The following is a 7,943-nucleotide window of genomic DNA, read 5'->3' as shown; positions in this document are numbered from 1 at the left end:
ATGTTGTCATGAATGTGCGTGGTAGGTACAAGGTGCGAACAGTTAAATTGACCGTTTAAAGGCATATTGGATGGTTTTACCCACCCAATTGGCCTCCCGAATGGCAATAGGGACCATGGTAAATATCTCGGTAATTTTTATTTCTAGGCGAAAAAAGGTCAAAAAATCCCAAAATTAAAGACTATTATTCAAGCTTTTTGAGGTATTTTAAGGTTACAGGGCCCGGTGGCGAAAAGTGTTGGAATCCTAGAGGATACATAACTAGTTCATATAATGTCGTTTGGAACCATATATTACCATTATATGTTGTCATAAATTTCTGTGACAGGCTTGAGTTCTCGAAATCGGTGCAAGGTGCAAACAAGTAATTTGATCATTTAAAGGCACATCGGATGGTTTTACCCACCTAAATGGGCTCCCGGAGGGTATTAGGGACCATGGTAAACATCCCTATAATTTTTATTTCCAGACGAAAAAAGGTAAAAAAAATCCCAAAATTAAAGACGACGTTTTTTGAGGAATTTTAAGTTACGACGCCCGGTGGCGAAAAGTGTTGAGGATACATCTTAGAGTCATACAATGCCGTTTGGAACCATATATGACCATTATTTGTTGTCATAAATGTCCGTGGTTGGCTTGAATTCATTAAATCGGTGCAAAATGCAAACAGGAAAATTGACCGTATAAAGGCATATTGGATGGTTTTACCCACCCAATTGGGCTCCCGGAGGGTATTAGGGACAATGGTAAAAATCTCAGTAATTTTTATTTCCGAGCGAAAAAAGGTCAAAAAATCCCAAAATTAAAGACTATTATTCACACTTTTTGAGAAATTTTGAGGTTACGGGTCCCGGTGGCGAAAAGTGTTGAGATCCTAGAGGATACATCTCACGGTTATATAATTCCGTTTGGAACCATATATGACCAATAAATGTTGTCATAAATGTCCGTGGTAGGCTTGAGCTCACGAAATCGGTGCAAAGTGCGAACAAGTAATTTGACCGTTTAAAGGCATATTGGATGGTTTTACCCACCCAAATGGGCTCCCGGAGGGTATTAGGGACCATGGTAAACATCCCGTTAATTTTTATTTCTAGGCGAAAAAAGGTCAAAAAATCCAAAAATAAAAGACTATTATTCACGCTTTTTTATGAATTTTGAGGTAACAGGGCACAGTGGCGAAAAGGGGAGAGATCCTAGAGGATACGTCTAAGGGTCATATAATTCCGTTTGGAACCATATATGACCATTATATGTTGTCATAAATGTCCGTGTTAGGCTTGAGTTCATGAAATCGTTGCACGGTTCGAACGGGTAAATTGACCATTTAAAGACATATTGGATGGTTTTACCCACCCAAATAGGCTTCCGGAGGATATTAGGGACCATGGTTAACATCACGGTAATTTTTATTTCTGAGCGAAAAAAGGTAAAAAAAAATCCCAAAATTAAAGGCTATTATCTTCGGTTTTTGAGGAATTATGAGTTTACGGGGCCCAGTGGCAAAAAGTGTTGAGATCCTAAGGGATACACCTCAGGGTCATATAATGCCGTTTGACACCATATATGACCATTATATGTTGTCATAAATGTCTGTGGTAGGCTTGAATTCACGAAATCGGTGCAAGGTGCGAACGAGTAAATTGACCGTTTAAAAGCATATTGGATGGTTTTACCCACTCAAATGGGCTCCCGGAGGGTATTAGGGACCATGGTAAACATCACGGTAATTTTTATTTCCGGACGAAAAAAGGTCAAAAAATTTCAAAATTAAAGGCTATTATCCACGCTTTTTGAGAAATTTTGAGCTGAGTTACAAAGCCCGGTGGCGAAAAGTGTTGAGATCCTAGATGATAAATCTTAGGGTCATATAATTCCGTTTGGAACCATATATGACCATTATATGTTGTCATAAATGTCCGCGGTAGGCTTGAGTTCATGAAATCGGTGCAAAATGCAAACGGGAAAATTGACCGTTTAAAGGCATATTGGATGGTTTTACCCACCCAAATGGGCTCCCGGAGGGTATTAGGGACCATGGTAAAAATCTCAGTAATTTTTATTTCCGAGCGTAAAAAAGTCAAAAAAATCCCAAAATTAAAGACTATTCACGCTTTTTGAGAAATTTTGAGGTTACAGGGCCCGGTGGTGAAAAGTGTTGAGATCCTAGGGGATACATCTAAAGGTCATATAAGACCGTTTGGAACCATATATGACCTTTATATATTGTCAACTTGTCATAAATGTCCGTGGAAGACTTGAGCTCACGAAATCGGTGCAAGCTACGAATAAGTAATTTGACCGTTTAAAGGCATATTGGATGGTTTTAACCACTCAAATGGGCTCCCGGAGGACATGAGGGACCATGGTAAACTTCCCGGTAATTTTTATTTCCAGGCGAAAAAAGGTCAAAAAATCCCAAAATAAAAGACTATTATTCAAGCTTTTTTATGAATTTTGAGGTTACGGGGCCCAGTGACGAAAAGGGGAGAGATCCTAGAGGATACATCTAACGGTCATATAATTCCGTTTGGAACCATATATGACCATTATATGTTGTCATAAATGTCCGTGTTAGGTTTGAGTTCATGAAATCGGTGCAAGGTGCGAACGGGTAAATTGATCGTTTAAAGGAATATTGTATGGTTTTACCCACCCAAATGGGCTCCCGGAGGGTATTAGGGACCATAGTTAACATCACGGTAATTTTTATTTCCGGGCGAAAAAAGGTCAAAAAATCCCAAAATTAAAGGCTATTATATACGGTTTTTGAGGAATTTTGAGGTTACGGGGCCCGGTGGTGAAAAGTGTTGAGATCCTAGGGGAAACATCTCAGGGTCATATAATGCCGTTTGGAACCATATATGACCATTATATGTGTAATCCCCCGTATTTTTAAATATTTTATAAATGAAAATTTATTTTATTTATAATATTTATTTGTTATTTTTCATAATTTAATTTCAAAAGTTTCAAATTATTAATCTGGGTCGAAAATTATTTGAACAAATTATTTTATGCACCTTTATTCTATAATTTATGTCCAATCACACAAGCCTAACCCATTTGTTTACTTAATCGACCCATTATTTTTATGAGGCCCAATCTTTCTTTTTACCCTACAATAATTCTCTCCTATAAATATCCCATGAATCTCCAAAAATTTCCCACACAAAAAGGTTAGTCTTATTTTCATCCTCCTTTGTTTCATTATTTTGCTTAATGTTAATTTAATTGTTTTGGGTTTTGATTTTAGTATAAAGATTATATTTTTAGTATCAAATTATATTTTAATGGTATAAAGATTATAAATTTCAGATTATATTTATGTTATAAATTTCATATTTTATGAATTATAAACCTAGGGTTTCAATTTATTGAAAATCATGATTTTAGGGTTTTTATGAACAATTGATTTAGGGCTTTTATAGTAATGATGTTTTGAAATTTTGGTGATTATAGCTACTGATTAGTTTAACTTAATTCCAGATTATTTTGAACACATAGATTCGTGTTTTAATTTTTAGATTTTCGTTCGTTAATATTAATCCCGTTTTAATCCCGATCAGATTCTGAACTCATCCGATTTTGATGAAAAAGTAGTGTTTTCCATGTGGAAACAACGTTTTAAGAAAGACTCACTACCTTTAGTAGTGAGCACCACCCTCTCGTGGCCAAATTCAGCCTCTAAATATGATTTTCGGGCAGTTTTTGATTTTAACGAAGTTTTTTTATACTTAAAATATTATCCTTGAGTTTGATTAATAAAATTAATTATGTTTAAAGTTAATTAAGCATAAATATATGTTTTTACTGAAGTTTTAAGTGTTGAAAATAGTTTCTAAGTACTACTTTTGATGTTTTTACAGGAACCATATATGACCATTATATGTTGTCATAAATGTCTGTGATAGGCTTGAGTTCTCGAAATCGGTGCAAGGTGCAAACAAGTAATTTGACCATTTAAAGGTACATTGGATGGTTTTACCCACCTAAATGGGCTCGCGGAGGGTATTAGGGACCATGGTAAACATCCCTGTAATTTTTATTTCCAGACGAAAAAAGGTAAAAAAAAACCCAAAATTAAAGACTATTATTCACGCTTTTTGAGGAATTTTAAGTTACGACGTCCGGTGGCGAAAAGTGTTGAGATCCTAGAGGATACATCTTAGGGTCATATAATGCCGTTTGGAACCATATATGACCATTATATGTTGTCATAAATGTCCGTGGTTGGCTTGAGTTCATGAAATCGGTGCAAAATGCAAACGGGAAAATTGACCGTATAAAGGCATATTGGATGGTTTTACCCACTCAAATGGGCTCCCGGAGGGTATTAGGGACCATGGTAAAAATCTCAGTAATTTTTATTTCCGAGCGAAAAAGGTCAAAAAAATCCCAAAATTAAAGACTATTATTCACGCTTTTTGAGAAATTTTGAGGTTACGGGGCCCGGTGGCGAAAAGTATTGAGATCCTAGGGGATACATCTCACGGTCATATAATGTCGTTTGGAACCATATATGACCAATATATGTTGTCATAAATGTCCGTGGTAGGCTTGAGCTCACGAAATCGGTGCAAGGTGCGAACAAGTAATTTGACCGTTTAAAGGCATATTGGATGGTTTTACCCACCCAAATGGGCTCCCGGAGGGTATTAGGGACCATGGTAAACATCCCATTAATTTTTATTTCTAGGCGAAAAAAGGTCAAAAAATCCAAAAATAAAAGACTTATTCACGCTTTTTTATGAATTTTGAGGTAACAGGGCACAATGGCGAAAAGGAGAGAGATCCTAGAGGATACATCTAAGGGTCATTTAATGCCGTTTGGAACCATATATGACCATTATATGTTGTCATAAATGTCCGTGGTAGGCTTGAGTTCATGAAATCGTTGCACGGTTCGAACGGGTAATTTGACCGTTTAAAGACATATTGGATGGTTTTACCCACCCAAACGGGATCCCGGAGGATATTAGGGACCATGGTTAACATCACGGTAATTTTTATTTCTGGGTGAAAAAAGGTAAAAAAAATCCCAAAATTAAAGGCTATTATCTTCGGTTTTTGAGGAATTATGAGTTTACGGGGCCCGGTGGCAAAAAGTGTTGAGATCCTAGGGGATACACCTCAGGGTCATATAATTCCGTTTGGCACCATGTATGACCATTATTGTAACACCCCAATAATTCTCTCTTTAAACTTGTGAGGACCCTGAATGAAACCAAATTAAGTCATACAACTTGGAACCATTAAGGCCCTTATTCAAATCCCAATAAAAGTAGTAAGTGATTAAATTCAGTGTTCAAATAAATTCAAACCCAAAAGAAATAGTGTCGAATAAAATCGAATTAAAATAAATTCAAACTTGCAAAAGAAATAAAATGCAAACAACCAACTCTTTACTCAAGATCCCACAACCCTGATGAATGCTGCATGTGTAAGAACCTGTGGTAATTCTGCTCCCCAATATTACAAGTGTAAAAATTGGATCGTCACAGGGTCATTGAAAGGCGAAGGCCATGACCAAAGAAAGACACACAAAGCACGCAATCAGCAAAGCTGAGTACATACAAGCTGCAAAATAAATTAAGAAATCCATAACATGCTACTAATAACCAATCATCATGCATCATTAAATTATAGACTCAACACACGACTCAACTATTTATATTACTAAGACTCCATTAATTAATAATAGGTAAATCATTATTTTTATTCATTGGATTACGCAATAGACAAGGTTGTCCAACCCATGCTCCATTTGGAACATCAATAAAAGAAAAACCCCATGCCTCCTTTCGGAAACATCAATAAACATCCAACGACCACGGGCGCGACTCCGTGATCGTAGTTAGTATGAGATCTCACCTAACTCCTAGTTTTGAAAAATATTTGAAATAAGAGACTCGTAGATCAGATGGCCTCGAGAAAAGTACACGGCTAATACCCCATGTACCCCAACCCCTGATTGTCATTACTCCAGAAGTGCACCAATCCAGAGTTTTATTGCTCATCCATCTTGCACTTTACGTGATTTACAGGTTTAGACTTGGTGATGACTCATATGCATAACAATACAATCAATCCAATATCAATTCAATCAAGTAAAACAACTTTTCAATTTCAATTCTTGATTTATTAGCGGCAAGCAACATTTATTATTTATTCCTTTACTACCTCGGTGTATAAACACCTTGAGTGCATAAGGCACCCCAAAACCTTAACCTCGTCTTAGAAGACTTAAATTCTTCCTTTACTCATCCTGCTTGCATAGTCATGAATGAGTAATAAATTAATCATTACACCAATCATATACCTTTGCCTCTAAGTGCACCTTGCATAATTAGAGCACAAATAATACTTGCAATATAAAATAGTGCATGTCATACGAAATTCACAATGTATAACCAAACAATTTAACTCAGTCTTCCCTATACATGATACTAAGTTCTCGATCCGTCGTCCTTAAACACGCACCTAAAAGAAAGGTTTTGTAACTTGTACGTACCTTGAGCAAACGAATTGGTATGCCACTTTACTAACTAGAAATCACCTTCAATAAACTCCTCTCCTAAGCCAAATAATAACATCTCAATCAATACCCAATCAATCAAATTTACAGCAATACTAACTTACTTTAAAACCTTCAAAATCCAAATCAAACAACACTTTAAAACCTTCCCTTTAGTTAAAATTAAAGGCTTATATATAGTTCTTTAAATTTTCTTCATAAAAACCTTAAAATACACTCTTATACATGAAATTACAGCAAGTTTAAAGTTTAATAAAAATTTTTAAATTATTTTAAAACCCCTAATAATCTCCCTTTTTAATGGGTGATTAAACCCTCTTTATAAAACATCAAAAGTAGTACTTAGAAACTATTTCTAGCACTTAAAACTTCAATAAAAACATATATTTATGCTTAATGCAAACGGGAAAATTGACCGTTTAAAGGCATATTGGATGGTTTTACCCACCCAAATGGGCTCCCGGAGGGTATTAGGGACCATGGTAAAAATCTCAGTAATTTTTATTTCCGAGCGAAAAAAGGTCAAAAAAATCCCAAAATTAAAGACTATTATTCACGCTTTTTGAGAAATTTTGAGGTTACGGGGCCCGGTGGCGAAAAGTATTGAGATCCTAGGGGATACATCTCACGGTCATATAATGTCGTTTGGAACCATATATGACCAATATATGTTGTCATAAATGTCCGTGGTAGGCTTGAGCTCACGAAATCGGTGCAAGCTGCGAATAAGTAATTTGACCGTTTAAAGGCATATTGGATGGTTTTACCCACTCAAATGGGCTCCCGGAGGACATGAGGGACCATGGTAAACTTCCCGGTAATTTTTATTTCCAGGCGAAAAAAGGTCAAAAAATCCCAAAATAAAAGACTATTATTCACGCTTTTTTTTATGAATTTTGAGGTTACGGGGCCCAGTGGCGAAAAGGGGAGAGATCCTAGAGGATACATCTAAGGGTCATATAATTCCGTTTGGAACCATATATGACCATTATATGTTGTCATAAATGTCCGTGTTAGGCTTGATTTCATGAAATCGGTGCAAGGTGCGAACGGGTAAATTGACCGTTTAAAGGCATATTGGATGGTTTTACCCACCGAAATGGGCTCACGGAGGGTATTAGGGACCATGGTTAACATCACAGTAATTTTTATTTCCGGGCGAAAAAAGTTCAAAAAATCCCAAAATTAAAGGCTATTATCTACGGTTTTTGAGGAATTTTGAGTTTACGAGGCCCAGTGGCGAAAAGTGTTGAGATCCTAGGGGATATATCTCAGGGTCATATAATGCCGTTTGGCACCATATATTATCATTATATGTTGTCATAAATGTCCGTGGTAGGCTTGAATGCACGAAATCGGTGCAAGGTGCGAACGAGTAAATTGACCGTTTAAAGGCATATTTGGA

The sequence above is a fragment of the Chenopodium album genome, chromosome 4, assembly GCF_948465745.1.
Source record: "Chenopodium album chromosome 4, dcCheAlbu1.1, whole genome shotgun sequence".
NCBI classification, from domain to species: Eukaryota; Viridiplantae; Streptophyta; class Magnoliopsida; order Caryophyllales; family Amaranthaceae; genus Chenopodium; species Chenopodium album.
The sequence above is the reverse complement of the archived record's forward strand: the minus strand, read 5'-3'. Positions refer to the sequence as shown.